Source organism: Cavia porcellus, unplaced genomic scaffold (assembly GCF_034190915.1).
Source record: "Cavia porcellus strain 051 isolate PalLab524CR breed Dunkin Hartley unplaced genomic scaffold, mCavPor4.1 scaffold_29, whole genome shotgun sequence".
Classification (NCBI taxonomy): Eukaryota; Metazoa; Chordata; class Mammalia; order Rodentia; family Caviidae; genus Cavia; species Cavia porcellus.
Window position 1 is genome coordinate 8,339,360 of NW_026947512.1, and position 26,269 is coordinate 8,365,628.

General features: G+C 39.6%; 1 long non-coding RNA gene across 1 annotated transcript in view; it reads left to right on the top strand.

The window, feature by feature from the left end:
• Positions 1-4,597: 4,597 nt before the first annotated feature.
• Positions 4,598-26,269, top strand: part of LOC134473960 (uncharacterized) — a 37,584-nt gene continuing 15,912 nt past the window's right edge. The window contains exon 1 of the long non-coding RNA XR_010044466.1: positions 4,598-4,697. This is a non-coding gene — a long non-coding RNA (uncharacterized LOC134473960). The remainder of the gene's footprint in view (positions 4,698-26,269) is intronic.

A 26,269-nucleotide genomic window follows, 5' to 3' on the forward strand; every position in this document is an offset into this window, starting at 1 on the left:
AGCAGATAAAGAGATGCCTATTTCCCCTCTACTGAAAGTGTGAACCATGAGAAAAAGGAGTATCTGGAAATAACCAGTTCTGTATTTTTGTCCCAGTTCTGCCACCTGCAGGCTCTGGCAAGTGTCTTAACCTCTCTGTGCTACAGTCAGTCCTGGGTCTCTTTAATTCAATACACTATGATTTCCCTGAGGGCATGATATATAGCTTGTCTTTATATTACTTGACATAACAGGAGCAAATTTAGTAAATATTTGAGAACCATAATTCTAAATGTTGCTGAAACACTGTCACATACACACATCTATCACTAAAAAATATCACTTGGTGGAGTGCCAGATATATGCCTTGCATTCCTTAATCTAATCAGCATAATGCCACAGTGGCAGCTGTTATTATCATTGCAATTTTGCAGATGAGAAAATTGAGGTGCAGAGAGATGAAGTGATTCACTTCTTTGCTAGCTGATAACAAAGCCAGGATTTGAATTCAGGGCTGTTTCTGTTCTTTTATTGGTCTGTATTTAGGATGTATGTCCTAATATTTTATCACTGTAAAGGGCTTAGACTTTTAACAGTAGTGACCAAAAAAGTTACTTTGCTCTAAGAATAAGATGAAGCCATTGATTCTGGAAAAAGGAAGCTCTGATAAGGATTGATTGGTGAGGAGCCCGATCTTGTCCTTGAGATGTTTTTTCCCAGGAACCTCCCGTGTCCCCCACATACTTGACCTAGCCTCGGCTGGTACACCCCATTCTTGGGTGGAGAAGTTCCATTTTGCTTACCCACCTAGAGACCTCAATCCAGGTCAGCACAGTACGGAGTCTGTGTATTTGCCCTGCATTTGGCTCGAGTATATCTCAGGAACAGAACATGCCTTTTCCTTGCCTTCTGGGGACTTATATTCTGGCAGGGGACATGAAGATACAATTTCATGAGGAGGCAATTATAGAAACTGTATAAATTCATGCAATTGCACAAAAAGACCTTGGATCTGGTTAATTTGGCCTTTGTGTAGAGCAGTTTGGTCTGGGGAAGGGACCAGCCTAACAAGGCCTTCGCAGCTAGAGAGAGCATTTTAGATTTAGAAACAATCCTAAATCCAGAGGATTGTGATACCCTGGCCCTCAATTCATCCCCTTTCCTACCCTAGTTTTCATTCAATAAGACCATTTATGCACTCTCTGTTCTAATGTCAGATACCTTATCTCCTGCCTCCTGTACCCCCTGTAGTGTTTTCTGGGGTTCAGACTTCCCAGGACCCCGACACCTATGAGGTAATGGTAGTACTTTAGTAACTGAAGGACTGTGTGACACACTTGATTAGATCACATTTGGCCTCAGAAATAGCAGTATCACCTCTGGGAGTGGCCAGGGAATGTAGATATTTTTACTTAGTAACAGTTGGATACTTCACAATGGGTAGCTGTGATACTCATTTAACATGCTTCCCCTCCCAAACAAAGAATGTCTCAAGTGACTTTTAGTTAGTCATCGTGTTTCCTTTTAACCTTCCCATAGCCAACAGTAAGCAAATTCTCTACATATTTTCCTTAAATCTTTTATGGAAACCCCTGGTTAAAATTCATCCTTCCTCTTTCTCCTCCTCCTCTCCTGCCCTTCCTGCCTCCCTTCCGCCCTTCCTCTGTTTTCTTTTCTCTTTCCCTCTTGTTCTCTCTTGTGCATTGTTGAAAGGTTTGATTAATGTTTCCAGGAAAAAAAGTAGATTAGTTTTTCTTACCCCTTAATTAGCATTACTGCAGAGGGAGGCAGAAGCTGGCACCCATTACAAGAAGGCCTGGGACAATGCTTCACTTCCGTCTGTGACACCCCCATCCTCCCGCCATGAACTGGAGCTGATAGTTACAGGGTACCTTACTTGCATTTAGCCTTCCAGCTGGTCTTATTACTGTGTTTGCAGCTACAGATAGAAATTCTTCTATTTTTCCCAGTGCTAGAAGAGGTCTCTCTAAATGTCCTGCCTATTGTCCCCAAAGCAAAAATATTCCTTACGCTGTCAATATTGTATGCGTAACTTTTCTTGACTTTTTTTTTTCTTCCTCCAGGTTTTGCAAAGTAACTCTGAAACTAACTTCTGTGGTGAAGTGTATCTGCCTAAGGGATGTTTTTTACCCTAAATAACAACTCCCCTAAGTACTCAACACTTGCTTTTTGCAGAGCTGTGCTGTTGTTTATTTGGGACTGATGGAGTGTCAGTCCTTTCTGCCAGAAACAGAAATGCTAATGAGGGCTCTGGCATGATAGGACAGGCTTACATTTTTTTGAGGCTCAGGAGGACAATGGTTTTGCTGAGTTTTGTTTTTGTGGGCCCTATAGGAGATGGGGTCTGTAAGAAACTCTGGCAGTCAGGACAGCATTGTAATGGAGCCCAATCGGAGTACATTTTCCACCAAATTACATTAGCATATAAAACATAGATTATTGATTTTTTCTCTACTTGTCATGGTTTCTGGGATAAAGTCCATTTTGTAGTAGCAAAGAGAATATATACATACTTGAGAATAGTTTATTTTATATTTTTCTTAGCTTTAGAGACTGGTGACACAACTCCGGGCGGTAGTATGATTTTGCATTTTGATTTTTTCTACCCAGCACCACCGTAGGGCTCCACTTATATCTTTGGTGGTACAGTCCTTCCCTTCTAGTCCAACTGGGGAAGCCTGAAGGGACAGAGAACCAACTGTAGGGGCAACAGAGTCCCCGTTGCTTAAGCACCTCCAGTTCAGGCAGTAGATACACTAGTATATGTACACTGTCTCCTTTGGGACATAATATCCTCAGTTTGCAAATGAGGAAATTGTAGCTTACTGAAGCTTAGTGACTTATTCCAGGTCACTCAGAAGTGTGTATAATTCATGGCTATTTCCTTAGAATGCAAGTTGGCAGTTCTTGAAAGTTTAAACACAGAGTTACCATATAACCCAGAAATTCTACTGTTATGTTATGTACCCGAGAAAATTAAAAACATATGTCTACACAAACTCTTGTACATAGATGCTCATAGCAGGATTAGTCCTAATAACCCCAAAAGTCATCAATTAATGAATGAGTGAATAAAATGAAGTCTAATGCAATGAAACAATATCCGGTAGTAAAAAGAAGTAAAGTATCCATGGATGCTAAGCTGAGATGAACTTTGAAAACATTATGCCAAGTAAAAGAAGTTAGTCCAAAGACAACATATTACTGGATTCTATTATATGAAATGTTCACAATACATAGAATACAAGTTTGTGGCTGCCAAGAGCCAGGGGAAGAGAGGGTTTAGGGCAAATAGGGAATAACAGCTAAAGATCCAGGTTTCCTTTTTGGGTGATGAAAAATTTCCCAGAATTGATTCCATGTTTGGTTCTGAACTAGTTTCTAGATTCCAAATTGGCTCTAAACTTGATTGTAGTGATGGTTGAATACATTGAAAATGATTGAACTGGACACTTTAAGTAGGTGCATGGTATGATGTATGAATTATATCTCAATAAACTTATTTAGAAAAGTTAGTAGCTGCTGTCTTTGCCCTTATAGAGGGAAGCAATGGCTACTCAGACGGGAGGGTAACTTGATGTGCTCCTAATGACAGAATCTTAAATGGCAGCAGGAGCAGCAGTCATATTTAACTTTTATCAAGCATTTCCTCAATGCTGGGCACTGAGCTGAGCACTTTCTCTCTCTAACTAATTTAATCGTCACACTAAGCCCTGGAGCTCAGTGTTGCTGTTAGTCTCATTTTCCAGAGGAGGCAACTGAGATTTAGAGAGGCTTGGTGATTTTCTTAAGGTCACATAGCTAGTAAGTAGTACAGCTGCCTTCTACTGACTCAAAACCATGGAAACAGCTGTGTTTGTTTAAGCCCTAACATCATATAGTGGTTGTTAAGATAGTAGATCTGTAATTATCTGGATTCTGTCTAATGGATCTTGTGTAAAACATGTATATTATAGATAGTATAGGTCTGCAATGTCCCCCAAAGGCCTTACATATTTAGAGGTGGGACTTTTGGAAGGTAGAATATACGGGTGCTGCAGCTGAATTCAGTTACCAGGTGGGGTCTCACTGGAAGGGGCAGGTCACGGAGAGTGTGATACTAGAAGGCTGCATCCTTCCTTGGATGCTCCTTTCCCTCTCTGCCTTATGGCTGCCATGACAGGAGCAGCTTTCTTCTGCCGAGGCCCTTCCACTGTGCAGTTTCTGCCTTGGAACCAGCTGACCGCGGGTTGAAATCGTGAGCCCTAATCAAACTCTCCTCCTTTAGGTTGTGAGTGTTGGGTGTTTTGTTCTGGTGCCAAGGAAAGTGACTAAGATAGTGAGCCAGTTGTTCAGACTCTACCCCAGCTTCTTCGTCTGTATGAGGGATAATAGTCCTCAGCTCCAGACTGAGTGAAGATTGGTGACGGGAGTGGAAAGCCGCCAGAAGTGTTCACCACTGTCATGGTTTATGTGTGTGCCCCCCAGGCCTCAGGAGCTTGCATTGTATATTTGTGATGGTTCATTGTCTAGTGCTTGATAGTGTCAGTGCTCCACCCACATAGGGGTGGAGCCAGGATGTGATGTAATGGCAGGAAGAAGGTGTGTTTTTCTCTTTGCTGGTCTGAGCTTGCTGTCGACGGCTGCCATGAACTGCGGTCCAGCCATGCCCGCCTGCCTTGGAGCCAACTGAGTGTGGACTGAAACCTCCAAAAACTGTAAGAAATAAACCTTTCCTTTCCCAACTTGGGCATCAGGTATTTTGTCTCAGCGACGAGCATAAAGTAACTAAGACAACCACACATGACTATGACTAGGTACAATCTCTGTTGGAGGATGGGGATACAGAAGAGATGCATCACATGCTGTAGATCAGCTACAGTCTCGTGGGGGAACATAGACAGGTATCACTGAAATAGGGAATGATGGTGAAAAGAGGTAGGGGCAGGGCACGGACACAGAGGCAGGGAGAGGACTGGATCGTTAGAGCTGCTCTAGTGTTCCAAGCCTTTGGCCTTTAAGACTCCAGTATGGGGACGTTTGCAAGAACTGAATTTTCTTCTTTAAGGTTCCAGGCAAACATAAGAATTATGAAATCTGGCTGGGAAGTTTCATAATTGTGTTTTTCCTGACAGCTTGGTGAAAATTAAACACTTGAAAGGGCAGAGCAGAGGGAGTAGAGAAGATCTTTTATTTGGGCTTCTTGAATATTTATCAGGAGTTAGATCCTTAGGCTAATATAATAGAAACTTGATCAGGAGATGAAAAGTCTTGAAAGAGGAGGGCATGAGGTGTGTTCAGCCTCTGCGCCAGTGTTTTTTCCCTTTTATTCTCATCACACTGAACCTTTGCACTAACTAGGTTGGAGATTAGCTACTGATGCATAAGAACTGTAGCATTTGCAATAAACATGTCTCTGTATGTGTTGTATGTAAATGTTTTATATTATACATCACATATATATGAAAGGAGAGGGGGAGAACGAGAGCAAAAGAGAGATAGAGACAGAGACAGAGAGACAGAGACAGAGAGAGGAGAGAGACAGAGAAAGAGAGGGGAGAGAGAGAGAGAGAGAGAGAGAGAGAGAGAGAGAGAGAGAGAGAGAGAGAGAAAGAGAAAGAATGCACAACCAGGCTTCCAAATCTGAAGGAGCAGAGGAAAAGCAAAAACAAATGCACAACCTAGCTGGTACATTGAAGGTAACTTCTAATGACCTTTAGATTCTGGGTTTAAATTTACCCTCCAACAGCATAATCAAGAAAGTAATAAAGGAGACTTCCTGTGCCAGGTATTGACTCCAGGCAATTGCCGTTTCTTGTGGAGAATGAGGAGACTTTGGAGTACCACCCTTGACCCGAGCTTCCACCCTGGCCGCATGTTAGAATCACCTGGGGAGCTTTTGGAACACACAGCTGCCGGGCTGGAACTCACCCCAGACCAATCAAGCCAGCGTTTCTGGGCTAGGGCCTGGGCATTGGTACTTTTAAAAGATTTCCCAGGTGATTTTACTAGAAACAGGAACTAAGAAACCCTGGATGGACCAGGGCATTTGTGGATGGGAAGGCTGTGACATCTGCCGGCAGCCTCAGTACATAGCTGGCTGAGGTCAACAGCTGGTGTCACCTGAATGAGTGTAGAAACTCCTACTTTCTCCTTTTAGATATCCAGGCTCATTTTTTCCAAGACCTCTCTGAGCTTACACTGAAGATGTCTGAGTACAAGGGCAGTGGGGTGTCTGCAAACGGAGGCTGCAGAGGAAGGAGTGGGCTTTAATAATTGAAACAGCCACTGCACTTTCAAGTATTAAAGTTCTATAATTTTGAAATGTCACGTCGTCTGAGACTTAGCAGGGAGAGAACACGGTGGGAGCCGGAAGCCCTCAGCCTCACCTCATGGAAGGTGCAGGGTTGGGTCGGCAAAGCCCTCTCTGCTGATTGCAGGGGCAGCCCTGTTCTCCGGAGACCTGCTCCTGCTGCACTGCACTCAGGGCTCCCTGCCGATCTTTGGTGAGACCATTAAGATGATCAAAGAGTCTCTGGAGAGTTTGTGGAGTGTGACTGTGACCATGAGGGTATATTTTATTTTGCTCTCAACCAAACCGTTGAGGGAGGATTCTCTTATATTTTTCACCAGGAAGAAGGTTCAGTCAGCCAAACAGCTCTGAGTGCATTTCCAGTTAGCAAACAGCATCCCAGAAAAATCTACCTGGGCTTTCTAGGAGCGGCACATTTCTTTGGAGATCTAAGCTCTCCCTTGGGCGAAGGATGTCACTGGGCCCCATTCGGAGTTTGGGCAGGAATCTAGGCTCAGGAAGGCACACTGTTACTGTACTTGAATCAAGAGAATGAGATTACCTGCCTTAGCTCCCCTCCAAAAGGCATCTGAGTAAATGCTCCTCTGCTCTCTTAGCCTGCCTCCCCTTCAGGAACTTTCCACAGCTCTCCCCGAAGCAGCTTCCTGTCTTGTTTCCCTCTTCTCTCTACAATCCCGCCTCTCAACCATGTGCACTTGATACAATCTTGCACACAGGCTTATTTGTTATTGACCAGCTTCTCTATCTTGGAGAGTATGTCACAGTAGTCAAGACTATAGCTCTTGATGGTAGTTTCAGAGATTTAAGATGAAGAAATAGGATTCATATAGTTCTGGAGTCAGGAAGTATGATAGCCAGCCAGCGAAAAAGCACAGGACTGTAGGAGAGTAGAATTTTACTCACTGGAGCTGGCTTGGATTTTAGATATGAAACATTTGATTTATAGTTTCTATTTCGCTCTGATAGAAAACTCTGCTTACCCTTATTGGAAGGTCGAATGTGTTGGGTTCTTCAGCTAAGGTAGCTGTTAAAATTTATTTCACATTCAAGGAAAGGGGCTCTTGTTATTCACCATGTTCTCATTTTAATTATGATTTTCCTGGCATCATTTTTAACAAGAATAACCTAAGGCCTGCAAGGAGTGATTTCCCCTAATCAGTTCTAAAGCCCAACCTACCCCCTCCAAGGACTGCTTTAGCTGGCTACACAGATGAAATGAAACGGAGAACTGAGCAATTACCTGGTGAATCTGAACAATGTAGAGTCAGCAGTCGATTAGAATAGTTCAATTACAAAAATCCTCTTTTCCTTTTTTTTTTGCTATACAATTATGACCTTAACTCTTCCTACTCCTGTCCTGCCCTGAAGATTCCTTTCTCATCCTCTGCCTCTGCTGACCCCAAAGCTCTCTGGTGGATGGTTTGGCTGAGCCCTTCTCTTGTCTTCTTTCAGGGAGAGGCTCAGATTCCTCTTCTAATTGTGGGCTCAGGATATTGCACCCCCACCCCAGGTGAGACTGGCCCTGAACTCCCACATCTTTGCCTAGATCTCCCCCTTAGAACCTGCTGCATCTGAGCTCCTGAGTCCATGCTCCACTTAGCCTCCCAGGTGTGGGCCTAGGCTTGTGCTCTGCCTTGTTCTGTGACTCTCTGTGCATCTTGTCTCCTCAGATCCATTTGCTAGGGACAATGCTTATTCTTGCCAGCAGCCTCACCAGGGACTGATGCCTGATTCCACCCAGTGAGCTGAGGGGCTGTGCTAGGCACAGAACTCACATGTTGGGGCACCAGCGAAACAGGCGTCTAAAGAGCATTCTGCTCCCTGCCAGTTGGGGCTCCAAGGGCTTCCTCTCCACCACAGTGAAGCACTTTTCTGGGTATTCACTAGAAACAGTCTCTTCCATAGTAGCAGCTTCTGCCACTCTCTTATGTGATTGAATCCCCTGATTGAGGCATCAAATTCCTTCAGTCTGGCACATCTTGTTGGGAATGCGAACCATAACACCACATACTAATTCACTCGTTCAGCATGTGTGGGTTAAGCATTGACTGTGTGTCGGGTACCCTGCTACATACCGGGGCCTTGGAGTTAAACAACATAGACAGATATGTTCATTGGTTAGTGCTGATGAAACAAAGTGCCACAGAAATGATGGCTTGACAAAAGAAGCTTGTGCTTTCACAATTTTGGAGAGAAGTCCAAATTTAAGTTTCAGGCAGGACTGGTAATTCTGAGGAAGGATCTGTTTTAGGATCCTCTCCTAGGTTGTGGATGGTATCTTTTCACATCATCTTCCCTCTATGTATGCCAGTGTCTGTGATCTAGTAACTCTCTTTTTATAGAGATGTGAGTCACAGTGGATATGGGCCTGTCCTACTCAAGTGTGATCTCATCTTAGTTATGTCTGCAATGTCCTTATTTCCCAGTTAGATCACATTCTTGGATTTCAGTGTGTAATTTTTAGGATTTCGGTTTATAATTTTTGGGAGACTTGGTTCAGCCCATCGTTTTGTAGGGTATATCATTTTATGGGCAGTGACGTGATGAGAATGTGTCTGTACACTGTAGACCTAGTCTGGGCATGGTTCATGTTTCAGGGCAGATACATACTTAGGAAAGTTAGTATAACTATGTTCCAGAAACTTCTGTATTTGTTGAAAACTAACTATGTGCTGAACATTCCAGTAATTTACGTGTTAATACAATCCTGGGAAGAAATTGAAGCATAGACAGGTTAAGTAAGCAGCCCAAATTTATAAAGTAAGGGACAGAAAAGTAGAGCAGGTATATCTTATAGGGACTAAATTATATCTTCTGTTTGCACCTCCCGGCAATCTTGGCTTTTGTCTACTGAGGATCTGTCCACTGACTAAGACTGGACCTTACAGGCTCCAATTCACGTGGATTACCATGTAGGGAAGCTCCCTTAGGTGGGCAGTGTAGAAATGTGATTGCTCTAAGCCTCCTAATCCTCATGAGCTGAACTTCTGCCCCAACATGGAGTGATTCATGGCACCCTTCTGTGAATCTAGGTTCCCTTTATTGCCTTGGTTGTATCTTTCAAATACAATTACCTCATTCATCTGCTGACTCACTTATTATTATTATTATTTTTTTTTTCAGGAAAGTGTAACTCCCATGAAAAGCAAAAACCTGTCTGGTCTTTTTTAGGGCCTCACTGCCATTGCCTAGCACCCTGCCTGACCCACGGAGGCATTACAGAAAGACCTTTTGGTAAATGGATGGTGCTACAGATAAAGCAGATTTTTTGGGAGGCTTCTCATAGATGAGATTTTATGTTTTCAAGAAGCTCTAGGCACAAACATGAAAAATGACCATTAAATAACTGAGTAAAAAGGAGGCATTTAAAATGTCATGGCTGATCCCTAGCACAGTCCTATAGAACACTGAAGTCTTGATTGACTCACCAAAGTCAAATTACAGCATTTATTGATAATCATCAATCTACATGGAGCAAAGAATGCTTACACAGTTCTAGCAGGATAGCTACAGCGCTCAGTTTTACTTAAAGTATTGACTTCCCACCCAGGGCTCATTAGGATTTTCTTCTGTAAGAGCAGCCCATGCTGCACCTGTGTGAACGCAGGCTGCAGGCGAGAGGCACGCTTGACTGTTGCCAGTTCGTGTGTGGGTTGCGTAGTTCCCTGAATGCTCAGGTTGAGCAGAGGGTGGAGTGGGAAGTTGGAAAGTTTGTGTTCTCATCCTGGATCATAATTTATGCCAATAGTGGGTGTACCGTTTGTCAAATGTGTGAAGGATTCCTGCCCTGTCTCCACGGAGGCTATTTCAGGGTTCAATTAGATAATGCACAAATAAGATCTCCAGATCCAGGACAAAACCATGGGAAGAAGAAGCACCTGGGGGCAGAGTGACAAGAACAGGAGAGCTGGCACCTTGCAGCCTGGGCTCAAGGCCCGTTTCTACTGTTCATTAGCTGTGACTTTGGTTAAGTTATTTAAATACCTCTGTGCTTCAGTTCTTGATTGGAAGAGTTAAAGGGAAATTTGAAAAACTCTTGGCTCATAGTAGGTGCAGTAGTAATATTTTGCTGCTAATTTTTCATTGCATCACTTAATCAGATAATGTTATTGCATTAGTTTTCTATTGTTGCCATAGCAATATGTCATAAATTTAGTGGTTTAAAACAACGCAGATGTGTGAGTTCATATATAACCATAGATCCGAATGGGTTTGCCTAGTTTCTCTGAGTCTCATATGGCTGAACTGAAGCTGCATAGTTGGCGGTCTCCAGGGGAGTGTCTCCTTCCGGCTCACACAGGTTCTTGCAGACTTGGCTTCCATGTGGTTGTGGGACTGAGGCCCTCATTCTCTTGCTAACTGGAAGCTATGGGCTGTTCTGAACTTCTAGAGGCCATCTACATTGCTTGGCTTGTGGCTCCCTTTCTTCATTTCACAGTCAGCAGTGCCAGCTGCGTCCTTTGAGTGTGATGGGCTTGGAATATCTCCTTTGCCTCTGCTGCTGCAGTGACTCTTCTATTCCCTTTTCCCTTTCTGAGGTCTTTGTGACTACACTGAGTGCATATGGATGATCCAGGACAATCCAGGGCCCTATCTTAAAATCTATCACCTTAGTTTCATCTGCAAAGCCCCCTTGGCCATATAACTGTATTGTGCCAATATGACACATTCGCAGGTTTCAAGGAAAACACTGGCATTGAGGGGGCACCTTTATGTTGATTGCTGCCATATGTTGGTATCCTTTTGTATGTATTAACCATGAACCCTCCACAAGACCTACCATTCAAACTATTTAGCTCAGTAGTTGCCCTAGAACTAACTGTTGACCAATATTAGTTTCTGATTTTTGTTGGTGATAAGCAGATGACAGGAAGTTCCTTGTTTTCTCTACAGATGCTGGCAGATCCATCTGGCTGAGGGGTTCTTGCTTTACTCCCCATCTTCCCTTCTGTCCAGAAAGCCTTTCTGATTCTCACCCTTGGCTGGATCAGGCTGCACCAGTGCTAACTTGCTGTGTCTGTATCTCTTACCTTGTTTAATTTCCCATGTCCATTTCCTGTGAACACTGCCACCAGATCTAAATATAGAAACTGATACTTTTCTGGAATCATCTAGTAGAATGTCTGGTACATAACAGGTGCTCAGTAAATGTTTATTAGATAAATGAATATTGAAAAAAGTTATTATACACTTTAAAAACAATTGATTAAATACTGATTGGAATGCATCCCTTAAACAACACAAATATTGAAATATTTATTCAGGAAGAGGAAAATGTGTGTATATTGAGACCATGCTTCTAAGAGAACTGTTTTTACATAGAGTGTAACTACATAGGTTGTCTTTGTGAATTTTCTGGGCCCAGCACTTGTGGAAGAAAAGGCAGCTCTGAAACAGCTGCACAATCTTTGGAACTTGGAATTTTTGGGATGATTTTTGTCACTTTCTTTCACTGGGTGCATCAGGGAACAGATTTGCACAGTGTTGACATAAAGCCACATCAGTTGGCTTCATTCTCATTTGCTTACTTACTGGGACTTATTATATCTAGCAGTGAAATTGGACCCTAGTGTTATTCCTTTTGGAAAATCAAAACTAGCTCTCTGCTTTTTCCTTGATGTCTTTTCCTCTCACATGTTAAATTTTCATTTTCTACCCATTTTATGAAGAGTCCTAACAGTATTACAAATAGTTAGTGGTCAATAATGACCAAATAAGAGCAACGCTCATAGTGGAGTATACATGCCCTTGCTCTGTGTGTTTTCTGTATTTTAACACTGTCTATTTCAGTTTGTCAACCTGCCCATCTGACTCCATCAGCCACGAGGCCAGGCTCCTTTTGCCTGTTCCAGGATCTCTTAACAGCTGTTTTGGGCTTGGCTGGTCCTTTTGCAATAATTGTTCCCACTCAGGGACTTTGGTCTTTTGATATTTATTTTTAGCTTCAATATAGTCTCCATTATTTTAAAGGAACAGTTTTATTATCTGAAACAACCACAAATGAAAAATTTGAGCCAAATCACAGGCCTCAGGACCCAGATGAGGAATAAAGAAAAGTTGTTTATATCCTTAAGTGCTTTCTTTGCAGTTTTCTTTCTGTCTGTTGGGCTGCGACATTTCCTACCATGGCAGACCAGGATGAGACATCAGGTTACGCCTTGCTGTTCTAACTCGCTGCCCTCTCATGGAAGTCCGGGAAGCCCAGTTTCCTCTGGACTCAGCGCTCCGTTTTAGAATCAGTCCGGCTCTGGTATGAGATTCACACACACAACTGAAAGATTTTGGTGAAGTCGGCTTTTAGTGGGTTATCTCTGGTTGATCTCTCTTGAGTGATTACATTTCTTTAAGGAGAAAAAAAATCAAACAAAATTTCAAAACAAGATAATAAGAGGGTAACAATGGTTAATACATTGCATATTATCTTTAAATGAGTTACTCAGAGTACAAGATATCAGCATTTAATTGTCCAAACTATATTAGCACAAACCTTTCTTTTCAATAAACTAGGAGAATTAGTAATATAACTACTGTATCAATTGTTTTGTTTTGTTTTGCTTTTCTCTTCCCTCTTTCTTCCATTCCCCCGTGCCAGTTTCTCTTTCCTTTTGAAGCTGCTTTCCACAGTGGTTATACCAATCTAAGGGTTATACCAGAGAAGGTATACCTCTATACCAGAGAACGTTTCATTTTGCCCCACAACCCTTCCAGCATTTGTTACTGGTTGATTTCGTGACAATAGTATTCTTTTTGTGGTAGATGAACTCTTAGTGTTTTAGTTTGCATCTCTTGAATGACAAATGTTGTTTAATATTTTTTCATATATTTATTTGCTCTTTGTGTTTCTTCATCTGAGAAGTATGTATTCATCTCAGATGTCCATTTTTGGTTTGGGTCTTTAAATTTGGAAGGTGTGATTTTTTGGAGTTCTTTATATGTTCTAGATAAAAGCCCTTTGTCTGAGGCAGAAATGGAAAGCATTTTTTCTACTTTGTGGATTGTTACTTCACTCTGTTGGTGGTTTCTCTTGCTGCGAAAAACCTTTTTAATAATAGGAAATCCCAGTTGTTGATTCTTAGTGATAGTTTCTGTGTAAATGGGGTTTTATTTATAAAGTTTTTGCCTACACCAATGTCTTCAAGTGTTTTTTGCCTATTCTGTCTTCCAACAGAGTTAATGTTTCTGTTTAATATTTAGATCTTTGATCCATTTCAAATTGAGTTTGGTGCATGGTGAAAGATATGGGTCCAATTTTAATCTTTAGCATGTGCACACCAGTTTTTCCATCACCATATATTAAAGAGGCTATCTTTCTTCCAGTGAATATGTTTGGCTCCTTTGTGAAAGATAACGTGGCTTAGTATGTTTAGAGTTGTTTCTGCATCTTCTAATGTGTTCCATTGAACTTCAGGTCTATTTTTTTTTTTTGCCAATACCACACTGTTTTTATCACAACAGTTTCATAGTATAGTTTCAAATCAGGGATTGTAGCGCCTCTTGCCTTGCCTTTGTTGCCCAGAATTTCCTTTGCTATTCTAGGTCTCTTATGGTTCCAAATGAATTTTAGGATTGTTTTCTCTAATTCTGTGAGATATGTTATTGGAAATTTTATGTGTTAAATGTGTATAGCAGTTATAGAAGTATGGCCATTTTCACTATATTGGTTCTTCCTACCCAAGAACAAGGGTGTCTTTCCATTTTGTAATATCCTCTTCAATCTCCTTTTTCAGAGTACTGTAGTTTTCAATGTAGAGGTCTTTAACATTGTTAGATTGGTTCTTAGGTATTTCATTTTTTTGGAAGCCATTGTGAAAGGTATTGTTTCCCTAATTTCTCTCTCAGTGAGTTTGTTATTTATGTACAGGAAGGCTATTGATTTTTGAGTACTGACTTTGTATCAAGTTGTACTATTGAATTTGCTTATTAAATCTAGAAGTTTTTTATTTATTTAAAGAGAAAAACAAAACTAAACAAAGCAAAACAGTAAAAGGCTAGAAGTAATACTAGAAGTAATACAGAATTTCAAGAGAAAAAAATATACAGTAAGAATTCACCAGTTTACAGATCACACATTGTCATCTCAGAAACAGTTGTCCAGATTACAAAATTAAAGCATACAAAGTGGACATTAATACAGTGAGACTGCAGACAGTTCCTTTCAATGATCCAACAAAAACTCAGCAATATGGTTCTCTATCCTACACTTTTAAATATACTTGCAGTTATATCCTTTAGATTACTTTCTTTCCTTTCTTTTTTATGCTAACAATCACACATTTTGGTTTCCATTACTCCCACAGTTCTTACAACTTTTTCTTTGAAGGGGAAAAGAAAAAAGATAAAAAAACCCCCCAAAACCAAAAAACAAAACAAAACAAAACAAGACAGACCAAAGAAAAACCCAATGTGACAAAGCAAAACAGAGTCAGTTAGAACAGGAGGATGGACATAGTATATAATTCAAAAAAAAAAAAAAAAGAAAAAGAAAAAGAAAAAGATTACTAGGTGATCAACAATGGTTACCATCATGCCTCTTGTTATCTTAAAAAGAGTTGCCTACATCAGCTGGTATAAAACAATTGAACAAAACAGTGCAGAAGACCAGTAAAACCCACATTGGAGAGCTTACAGGACTTCCAAAGAAGGTAATAGTCAAATGATAACGGGCATCATAGAATATCTGGTTGCCTTCCAAATGGTTGCCTATACCCTCAAACTTGATACTATTAAGCAAAACAGAATATAATATAATCAGTTAAAGCAGGATGTGGAGAACAATACAGGGGTTCAAATCAGGTTAATAGGGAAACAAAAAAGTTACTATAATATATTGCACTATTTTTAATTTAGTTTTCCCTTACTTAAAAGATACTAAGAAATAAATTAATTTAAAAAAGGGGGGATATTGAGATAAAAAAAGAACATATCAATAGAACAACACCGGTCAGAACTGAAAATTTAAGCATCATTGTGTTTCGCCACCAGATTGCCTGACATTAATAGTAGTTACCATAGTGACTCTTTCCTTGAAATATTTGAGTCTAACTTTGTATACTATAGCATCAAACTTATCAAGACAGTGTGCAACCATTCATGAGAATGAAATTATTGCAGGGTATTTAGAACCAGCTAACAGGAACCGAACACCAGTTTCTATATTATCTCTCTGCCTATAAAAATTTTGCTTATGCTATTGCATATATTAAAATATAATAAGATACAACATGTTATAACCAATAGAAACAGATGGACAACAACTTGATGGGGCTTTAAAACAGGACGATATTAAATCAGCACTAGCTATTACGCTGTCTTATTTTCTTCAAAATAGTTATTTGTAGTATCACAGACAATAAAATAAAACCATTAAAACCACTCCAATTAATGAGTGAAAACATTATATGGCTTCAAACCAATGTGACTAGGAATCATGATTACCGTGTACTTTTATGTATTCTTGTTGTTTCTTACACTAGGGAAACTATTCGGTATTTATACATGTGAGTTTGATTTATTTCACTTATGAGTATGGTCTCAACTGCATCCATTTATTTATAAAGGTCTCAATGTGATCATTCTTTATAGCTGAGTAGTACTCCATTGTATAAAAATACCACAACTTTTTTATCCATTCCTCAGTTGATGGACACTTAGGTTGTTTCCAAGATCTGGCTATTACAAATTGTGCTGCTATAAACATGGGTGTACATATATCACTGTGGTATGATGCTTTCAGTTCTTCTGGGAATATGCCTAGAAGTGGAATAGCTGCATCAAATGGGGCTTCTAGTCCCAGCTTTCTGAGAAATCTCCAGACTAACCTCCACAATGGTTGCACCAGTCTACACTCCCACCAACAGTGCAGGAGAGTTCCTTTTTCCCCACAGCCTCTCCAGCATTTATTGTTGATGGTTATCTTGATCTTGGCCATTCTTTCAGGAGTGAGATGAAATCTCAGTGTGGTTTTAATTTGCATTTCTCTAATGACTAATGAAGATGAACATTTTTCATATATTTATTTGCCATTTGTATTTCTTCATCTGAAAATTGTTTATTCATCTCAGATGCCCATTTTTGGATAGGGTCTTTGAATTTTGGGGGTCTGATTTTTTAAAATTCTTTATATGTTTTAGACAGAAGTCCTTTGTCTGAGGGGCAGTTCACTAGGATTTTTTTCCCAGTTTGTGGGTTTTCTTTTCACTATGTTAGAGATTTCTTTCGATGTGCAGAAACTTTTTAATAAGATGTGATCCCAGTTATTGACTCTGGGAAGTGTTTCTCGTGCGGTTTGAGTCTTGTTCATGAATTCTCTACCTACCCCTATGTCTTCAAGGTTTTTACCCAATTTGTCTTCCAATAGATTTAGTGTTTCTGTTTTAATATTTAGATCTTTGATCCATTTAGATTTTATTTTAGTATATGGTGACAGGCATGGGTCTAGTTTTAGTTTTTGGCATATGGAGAGCCAGTTTTTCCAACACCATTTATTAAAGAGACTGTCATTCTTCCAGTGAACATGTTTGGCCCCTTTATCAAAGATAAGGTGGTTGAGTGTGTTTGTAGTTGTGGTTGTATTTTCTAATCTATTCCACTGATCTTCTGCTCTGTTTTGATTCCAGTACCATGTTGATTTAACTACAGTTGTTTTGTAGTATAACTTCAAGTCAGGGATTGTGATGCCTCCTGCCTTGCCTTTGCTGCTTAGAACTGTCTTTGCTATCCTGGGTCTCTTCTCACTCCAGATGAATTTTAGGAGTGATTTCTCGAGATCTATGAGGTATATTGATGGTATTTTTATCGGGATTGCATTGACTCTGTATAAGAGTTTTGGGAGAATGGCCATTTTCACAATATTTATTCTTCCTATCCATGAGCAAGGGATGTTTTTTCATTTTCTGAGATCATCTTCAGTTTCATTTTTCAGTGTATTATAATTTTCCCTGTACAGGTCTTTCACTTCTTTTGTGAGAGTAATTCCTAGATATTTCATTTTTTTGGTTGCTAGTATAAAGGGTGTGGCTTCTCTTATTTCTCTCTCTGTGGTTTTGTTGTTAGTGTATAAGAATGCTATTGATTTTTGAGTATTGATTTTGTATCCAGCCACATTGCTGAATTTATTTATTATATCTGGGAGTCTTTCAATGGAGTTTTGGGGGTCTTCTATGTAGAGAATCATATCATCTGCAAATAGTGATAATTTTACTTCTTCTTTTCCTATCTTTATGCCTTTTATTTCTCTTTCTTGTCTAATTGCTCTGGCTAGTATTTCCAGTACTATATTAAATAGGAGTGGTGACAGGGGACTTGTCTTGTGCCTGATTTTAAAGTAAAGGCCTTCAATTTTTGGCCATTTATTATGATACTGGCTGTTGGTTTGTCATAGATGGCCTTTATTATGTTGAGGTAAAAACCGTCTATTCCAATTTTCTTCAAGGTTCTTATTATAAATGAATGTTGTACCTTATCAAAAGCTTTTTCTGCATCTATAGAAATGATCATGTGATTCTTACTTTTGGCTTTATTGATATGGTGGATTACATTTATTGATTTACGTATGTTGAACCATCCCTGCATACCTGGGATGAATCCCACTTGGTCATGGTGTATAATCTTCTTGATGATTTGCTGTATCCTATTTGCCAATATTTTATTGAGGATTTTTGCATCTGTGTTCATTAGGGAGATTGGTCTGTACTTGTCTTTTTAGTTGGGTCTTTCTCAGGTTTTGGTACTAGAGTAATATTTGCTTCCAGGAATGACTTGGGAAGGATTGCTTCCCTTTCAATTTCATTGAAGAGTTTGAGGAATGTCGGCATTAGGTGTTCTTTGTATTTCTTGTAGAATTCTGCAGTGAATTCGTCTGGGCCTGGGCTCTTCTTTGTAGGTAAGGACTTAATTACATTTTCGATTTCATTAATAGAGATTGGGTTATTCAGCAGTTTTACATCTTCTTGACCTAGCTTTGGTACTTCATATGTTTCTAGAAATCTGTGTATTTCTTCTGTGTTATCAAACCTTTGAGAGTAGAGGTTTTTGATATAGGTGTTGATGATCTTCTGTATTTCTATTGGGTCTGTAGTGATTTCACCTTTTTCATTCCTTATTGCATGAATTTGAGCTTTTTCTTCCCCTTTTTTAATAAGGTTGGCTAGGGGCCTATCGATTTTATTTATTCTTTCAAAGAACCAACTCTTTGATTCATTGATTTTTTGGATTGTTGTCTAAGTCTCTATTGCATTGATTTCTGCTCTGATTTTTATAATTTCCTCTCTTCTTTTGGCTTTGGGCTTGACTTGCTCTTCTTTTTCTAGCTGTTTGAGGTGTAGCATCAAGTTATTTATTTGTATTTGTTCTGTTTTCCTGATGTGGGAACTCAGTGTAATAAATTTCCCTCTGAGAACACTTTCATTGCATCGTACAGATTCTGGTAAGTTGTATTTGTATTTTCATTTGTTTGTAGATATTGTTTAATTTCTTCTTTAATTTCCTCTGTGACCCACTGATCAATCAAGAGTGTGTTATTCAGTTTCCATGTGTTTGTGGGATTTTTGCAGTGTCTTTTATCATTAATTACTAATTTCATAGCACTATGATCTGATAACATGCAGGGGATGATTTCAACTCTTTTGCATTTGTTTAAATATGTTCTGTGAGTTAATATATGGTCTATTTTAGAGAATGACCCATGTACTGCTGAGAAGAATGTGTATTCTGTTGTTGTTGGGCAGAATACTCTGTATATGTCTATCAATTCCATTTGTTCACAGGTGTGATTCAGTTCTTTTATTTCTTTGCTGATTTTCTGTCTTGTTGATCTGTCCATTGGTGTCAATGGTGTGTTAAAATCTCCTGTTATAATTGTATTACTGCTAATTTGGTTTTTCATTTCTGATATTACTTGTTTTATCTAACTAGGTGCTCTCAAATTTGGTGCATATATATTTAAGATAGGTATCTCTTCCTCTTGCAGTTTTCCCGTAACCAGTATGTAGTGACCTGCTTTATCTCTTCTGATCATTATTGGCTTGAAGTTCACATTGTCTGCAAACAGAATAGCTACCCCCACTTTTTTTTTTGGGTTCCTGTTGCATGGAGAATTTTTTCCATCCTTTGACTTTCAGTCTGTGAGTATCCTTTTGGGTTAGATGCGTTTCTTGTAGACAGCATATGGTTGGATTTTGTTTCTTGATCCATTCTGCCAGTCTATTTCTTTTAATTAGTGCATTGAGACCATTTACGTTAATGGTTATAACTGTTATATATTGGTTTATTGCTGACATGTTATATTTCTGCTGTTGCATCTTTATCTTTCTGTTCTATTTAGTTGTCTGCTTTGTTAAGTGCTTTTTTCCTAAGTGTATCTAAACTGTCTTTCAGTATTCTTTGCAGGATTGGCTTGGTGATCATGAATTTCTTCAGTTGTTCTTTGTCATGGAAGTATCTTATTTCTCCATCAATTTTGAAGGACAGTTTTGCAGGGTACATCAGTCTAGGTTGGAAATCATTTTCCTTTAGGGTCTGAAATACTTCACTCCATGCTCTTCTTACCTTTATTGTTTGTGTTGAGAAGTCTGCTGTGATTCTGATAGGTTTTCCTTTATAAGTGATCTGTTTTTTCTCTCTGACAGCTTTTAATATTCTATTGTTTTGTTTGATTTCTGGAATGGTGATTATTATATGTCTGGGTGTAGTTTTATTTTGGCTATGGCTATTTGGAGTGCTATATGCTTCATTGATCCTGATATCAGTTTCCAATTTCATATTTGGGAAGTTTTCATCAATTACTTCTCTAAATATCCTCTTGTCATTGTTTATTTTGTCTCCTTCTTTTTCATTTATCCCTATTAACCTTGTGTTGTTTTTCTTTGCATCATCTTGCAGGTGTTGAATTGTTATTTCTTGATTTCTTGTTATTTTTAAAAGATCTTTCCTTTCCTGTTCACTGGCTGCAATCTTGTCTTCAAGGTCCGAAATCCTATCTTCGCATTCATTGAGGTGGTTTTTACAACTTTCAATGGAGTTTTTGATTTCCTGTACATCACTTTGCATCTGTTTTATATATTCTGTTTGTTTCTTATATTGTTCATCTAGAGATTCTTTTTGTTTAGTTCCTCCAATTTTTGTAACTGTGTCTTCTTTAGATATGTTCAGCATCTCCTTCATTTCTTTTATTATTTCTTCTTTTACCTGAGGGATTATTTCTAGTTTGAATTCCTTTAAAGCTTCCCGGAGTTGCTTCTTTATTTTGGTTACTTTTGTTTCAGGTATTTCAGATATATGACATATATTTTCTTCTATGTACATGGCTCCTAGGCTTTCTTGGGATGGGTTGGATGTTTGAGATTGCATTTTGGTCTTTCTTCTTTTTGGTCTTTGAGACTGCATTTTGGTTTTTTGTTTTGTCATTTTCCTATATTCCTGTGTTTCAAGTGTTGTTCCAGAGTTTCCCCTTGTCGTGTTGTAAATTGACTCTTATGTCCTGGGCTCTTGGGACTCCTCTAGTAGTAGCTCCCTCCTTGGGCAGTGGAGCCCCTGGATTAAAAGAGGCTTCCAAGGCTCCTCTCAGGTAGACCTAAATCCTCCTCAATTTGCACAGTTTCCCCTTCTGGTAGCAAAGCTCCTCTGAGGGATAGAAGGCCACCTGGTGTGGTCTCGGCAATCCCAAATCCTGCTAAGCCCAGTCTAGTGTGGCTACAAGCCCAGTGGACCCCCCACCCTCTAGAGCAAGGATCTCATACTCTCCCAGGGATTGGATGTTGTGTGCTCCTTGGCCAGACAAGGCAGTGTGTGGGGCTGGACCAGAGTCCCTCTGCTGGCTGGGCCCTCTCCTTTCGGCCGGTGGTGATGGTGCGTTCCCTGGTTCCCTGGGTGGGAGAGGCAGCGAGTGGGGCTGGACCGGAGTCCCCTCAGCTCTGCTGGGCCCTTTCCTTCCAGCTGGCGGTGGTGTCATCTAGAAGTTTTTTAATGGAGTTTTTAGAATCTTCTATGTAGAGTATCATGCCATCTGCAAATAATGAGAACTTCTTCCTTGCTTACCCTTATTCCTTTTATTTCTCTCTCTTGTCTAATTGCTGTGGCTAAAGTTTCCACAACTATGTTGCATAAAAGTGGAGACAGTGGACATTCTTGTCTTGTTTCTGATTTTAGAAAGAAAACTTTCAGTTTTTGTCCATTCAGAATGCTGGCTGTTGGTTTGTTCTAGATGGTTTTTGTCAGATTGAGGTAGAGACCACCTATTCTAATTTTCTATAGCGTTTTTATCATGAATTGATGCTGGACTTTGTCAAAAGCTTTTTCTGCATCTATTGAGATGATTGTATGATTTTTGTACTTGGCTCTTTTAATATGATATATGAAATTTATTTATTTACATATGTTGAACCATTCTGGCATCCCTGGGATTAATCCTACTTGGTCATGGTGTATAATATTTTTGATGATTTGCTGCATTCTGTTTTCTAGTGTCTTGCTGATGACCTTTGCATCTGTGTTCATTAGGGAGACTCGCCTGTAATTCTCTTATTTAGCTGGGTCTTTCTCTGGTTTTGGTATAAAGGTAATACTTGCTTCCAGAAATGAAGTTAGGAATATTGCTTTCCTTTTAATTTTATTAAAGAATTTGAGAATAGTGGTGTTGTGTTCTCTAAGTTACTTGTAGAATTCAGCAGTGAATCCATCAGGGTCTGGACTTTATTGGTAGGTTTTTAAACTGTGTATTCAATTCATTGATTGATACTGGTTTGCTTAGGATTTTTATACCCTCTTGATTCAGTTTTGATAATTAGTATGTATTTAGGAATCTGTCAATTTCTTCTGCATTTTCCATCTTATCAGAATACAAATTTTCAAAGTAGGTATAGATGATGTTTGGAATTTTTGCAGGGTCCATTGTGATTTCACCCTTTTCATTCCTAATTGTGTGGATTGATGTCTTTTCTTTCCTTTTTTTGACAAGGTTGGATAAGCATTTGTCGATTTTATTTAATCTTTCAAAGAACCAACTCTTTGATTCACTGATTCTTTGTATTGTTTTTTTCTCAGTCTCTAAAGTATTAATTTTTGCTCTGAGCTTTATAATTTCTTCCTTCATATGAGCTTTCAGCTTGGCCTGCTCTTCTTTTTCTAGAAGTTTGAGGTTCACTGTTAAGTTGTTTATTTGTGCTTGCTTTGTTTTCCTGATATGGGTATTTACTGCTATAAATTTCCCTCTTACTGCTGCTTTCATTTGTTCTTGGACAATTACTTTCAATTCCAAGTACTTTGGTAAGTACTTGTCAAAGACCCAGTGTGTGTCAGGCATTGTGTAAAGTATCTGAGAGACACAGAATGCCTGGAATAATCTTCCTGATTTCAAGAACCTTATGACTGGGTGAAGCAGACAGACTTACACACAGATATGTAGAAAGGAAAGGCTATTCATGGGAAATATCCAAAGAGAGTTAGGACTTAGGACTGGGTCAGTTGTTGGCTGATTGCCTAGCACATGGCAGGTACTTCACGTATGCAATATGCATGATTTGGGGACAGTGATGTAATTAGACCTGCGATTCTGGAAGGATTACCGTGGTAAGACTGAAGCCAGAACTTCATTTTTACCTTCATTACCTGCTCACATTCTTAGCATCACTGCCACCAATGTGAGTAAATTCATCTGTGGAGTCGTCAAGAGCAGCACTGTTAGAGTGCCCATCAGTAAACATGTCAGACTTCTGACACCTTTTCTCAGTCCTATGTGGGGCCGGATTTGCATGAATGGCAGCACAAAGCTTATGTGATTGGATGGACAGGAGAGAATCTGTTTCTAAAGTGTGACTGAAAAATATGGTGAATTTTTAAATTAAAAAAATAGGTGACAGTAAGAGACTCATGGCTATTACTTTTCCTTGCTTTGAACACACCCCATTATTCTTGGTACTTTCTGAAGCACTTCTGGAAGTGCTCTTTGGGGAGTGTCTTCAGTTGTGCTGTTGTATCTGGTTCCATGTCATAAATCAGTTCAAAACATTTACTTTTCATGGTCATTTTAGCTTTGGGGAAGACCCAGCTGCTTCATGGAATCAGATCTGGTAAACAAGGTGGATGAGGATGCATAGTGATGTTTTTATAAGGCGGTCTTGCTATTGGATGGCACTCAGCAGCCGCACTCGCTGTGTTTTTGATTACAACCCAGAAAGACACTGATGAAATAAGACTTCCGGAATTGCTTCTGCAATGAGCAAAAATGATGGGATAAATGTAGTCAAAATGAGAGGGAATATTTTGAGGGAGATTAATGGCAATGTGAATTTTACTGTAACAAGTTTTAAAATATTTAAATATTAACCATGTATTTTGATCACCCCTTCTGTACCGGCCAGCCAAACTCATGCCTACCTAGAGTTCTTGTCCAATTGGGATCCCTCTTGAGAAGGACAAACTCTGAGTGAACAAACAGACCATAAACCACCATTGCGGCAAGGTTGGTAACAGGCTTTACAAGTTCTTACTGGACGCAGTAGCCCCTGGTCTCCTCTCCCAAGATTTTCCTCCCTTCTTCCAATGGACCAAGTTGCTAAATAGTGCCGTGCCTTTGCACTGCCTTTCCTTCAGTTTGGGAAGATCTTTATGAGCCTGACTTTCACTAAAGTTTATACTTACCCTTTAAAGCTTACCTCAAAGGCCAACACTTTGGAAAACATTTTTTTTGGACTTTTTTTAGACTGTGAAACAGTCTGCTTATCTACAAATACTCAGCCATATCTCTCTGCTGCTACTTAAAATTCTTTAGCTATTTGATTCTACATTTGACTTCCCAGAGGTCAGATCCTGGGTCGTATTAGTCCTCTTGTCCTACCAACCTAACATACCACCAGGGATGTAGCTAACATTTAGTGAATGGTTTTTTTGAATAAGTGAAGCAGATTTCATCAAAAATTCCAAGGAAGGTATAATGAAATATTTTTCATTTTTTATATGTAAATATCTACGAAGGCAAGTTAGGGCCAGACTCCACAGTCTGCATTAATGGTTCTTGAGAACTGGCAAAGGAGAGAGAAGGGGCCATGCAAGCAGCGTCAAGGTCTCTTTAGCAGGCAAGGTGAGCAGCTAGGGTATCATAACCAGTCATAAACAGTTCTGTGAAGTTCCCAATGGGAAAGGAATCCATGCTAGAAGGATTTTGGGGAAGTGTGGTTTACTGTTTTTCAATTCATTCATTTGTCATTCATCCTTTTGTTTAACAAACATATTTTAAATGCCTCTTATGTGCCAGGCATTGTTGTAGACACTGGAGATACAGTAATGAGCTGCATGGATTTGCTTCTGGCCCTCAGGAGCTAATTGTGAAACATAGGCAATAAACAAAACAACAACTTCAAATGTATAATACTTTAAACATGAACTTTAATGCTACGGGGAAAAATAAAATGGAAAAGCTTGTTGGAGGTGTTAAGGAAGGCATTGTGGGGATTTGGGGTGGGAGGTCAAGAAGTTCTCTTAAAGGCCTTTGAGTAAATTCCTGGAGTGCGTAGTGCATAGAGGAATAGAGTGGGGGTCAGGGGTTCACTGTCCAGGGAGACAGGCAGAGGAGGTGGAGGGAGTGGAGGAGCAGTTGTGTGAGGTCACTCAGGTAGGAATACAGTCAAGGGAGAGAAGGAAAGGGGGACAAAATTCTAGATTTATTTAATCACTTCTCTTGAATGCGGAACTTTGGCAGTCCTTGGGGAAAAGAAACAGTGTTTAAGGTGACTTCTCCCAATTTACTGGTCCATAGAACACACTCTCTCCATATAACTTACCCACTGAACACATTCTGGAGAAGGCCTAGGTAGTCTAGGGCCTCGAGCTCAAGAGAGAGAACTTTCCATTCTCTGTCTAAACTTTTCCTTCAGGTGATAAAATGTCTCCGTGGGATTTTAAGAGAAGGGTTGCATGTTTTGGTGTCAGTGTGGAGAATGTTTTGGAGAAGGAAGTCTGAATAAAGGACAAGGGAATGGGTGACTGCAATAGCTTAGGTAGAAGATGATGAAGCCTTGAATGTAGTAATTGAGAGCAGAGAGAAAATATCAAATCAAGTGAGCATTTAAGAAATTTAGAATCTACAAAATTTGATGACAGGTTAGATAGCAGGTGATAAAGAAATGTGCAAGGATAACCTGAGAGTTTGGACATGAGGGTATCTCTTGGAGAGATCTATCAGTGCAAGCTACAAACTAATGTTTCATGTAATTAACTTTTATTTTTAAATGCATTGTCCAAGAAAAATGTGAATTGATTTAATGGGAAGACAATATTGGCCTCTATTTTTTGTTATTCACAGTTATATTAACATGGTACTTATCAGAGTAAGCACAATGAAATGTTTGACTGCACACGGATTTTGATGTTGAAATGTCAGTGTAAGTGCCATGCATCAACTCTGGCTGAGGGTCTTGAAGAGCCAGTGTGTAATTTCCACACTTCCTTTCCTCTGCTTAGTGGACCCGTGTGCTCCAGATGATGGAGGCTCCCTTAGCTTTTGTGCCAGAGTGAAGTGGTATGGGTCCCTTTCTGACTTATAGTAGACGTGCACAGGAGTAAGAAATAAACCTTTAATTTTTGAGGAGGGAGGGTACCGCAAATTGAACTCAGGATCTTGAGCTTGCCAGGCAGATGCTTGTGCTGCTGAGCTGCATTCCTGGCCCAAACTTTTCTTTTTCGTACCAGGGACTGAACTCACCAGGGACTGAACTCACCAGGGATTGAACTCACGACCTTTTGCTTACCAGGCAAGCGCTTGAGCCACTGAGCTAAATCCCTGGCCCTAAACTTTTAACTTTTATGCCCAGGATTTGGAGTTTGTTTGTTATAAAGCCAATTCTGATCAATACAATTTTAATTTTTCACTGATATGTTTAAAAACACCGCTGTTTATATTTTCTAATTACCATATGTTCATTGTGGAGAGTTTTGGAAAGTATGAAAAACAAATCCACTGAAATTACCTATATAGAAGTAATTTCT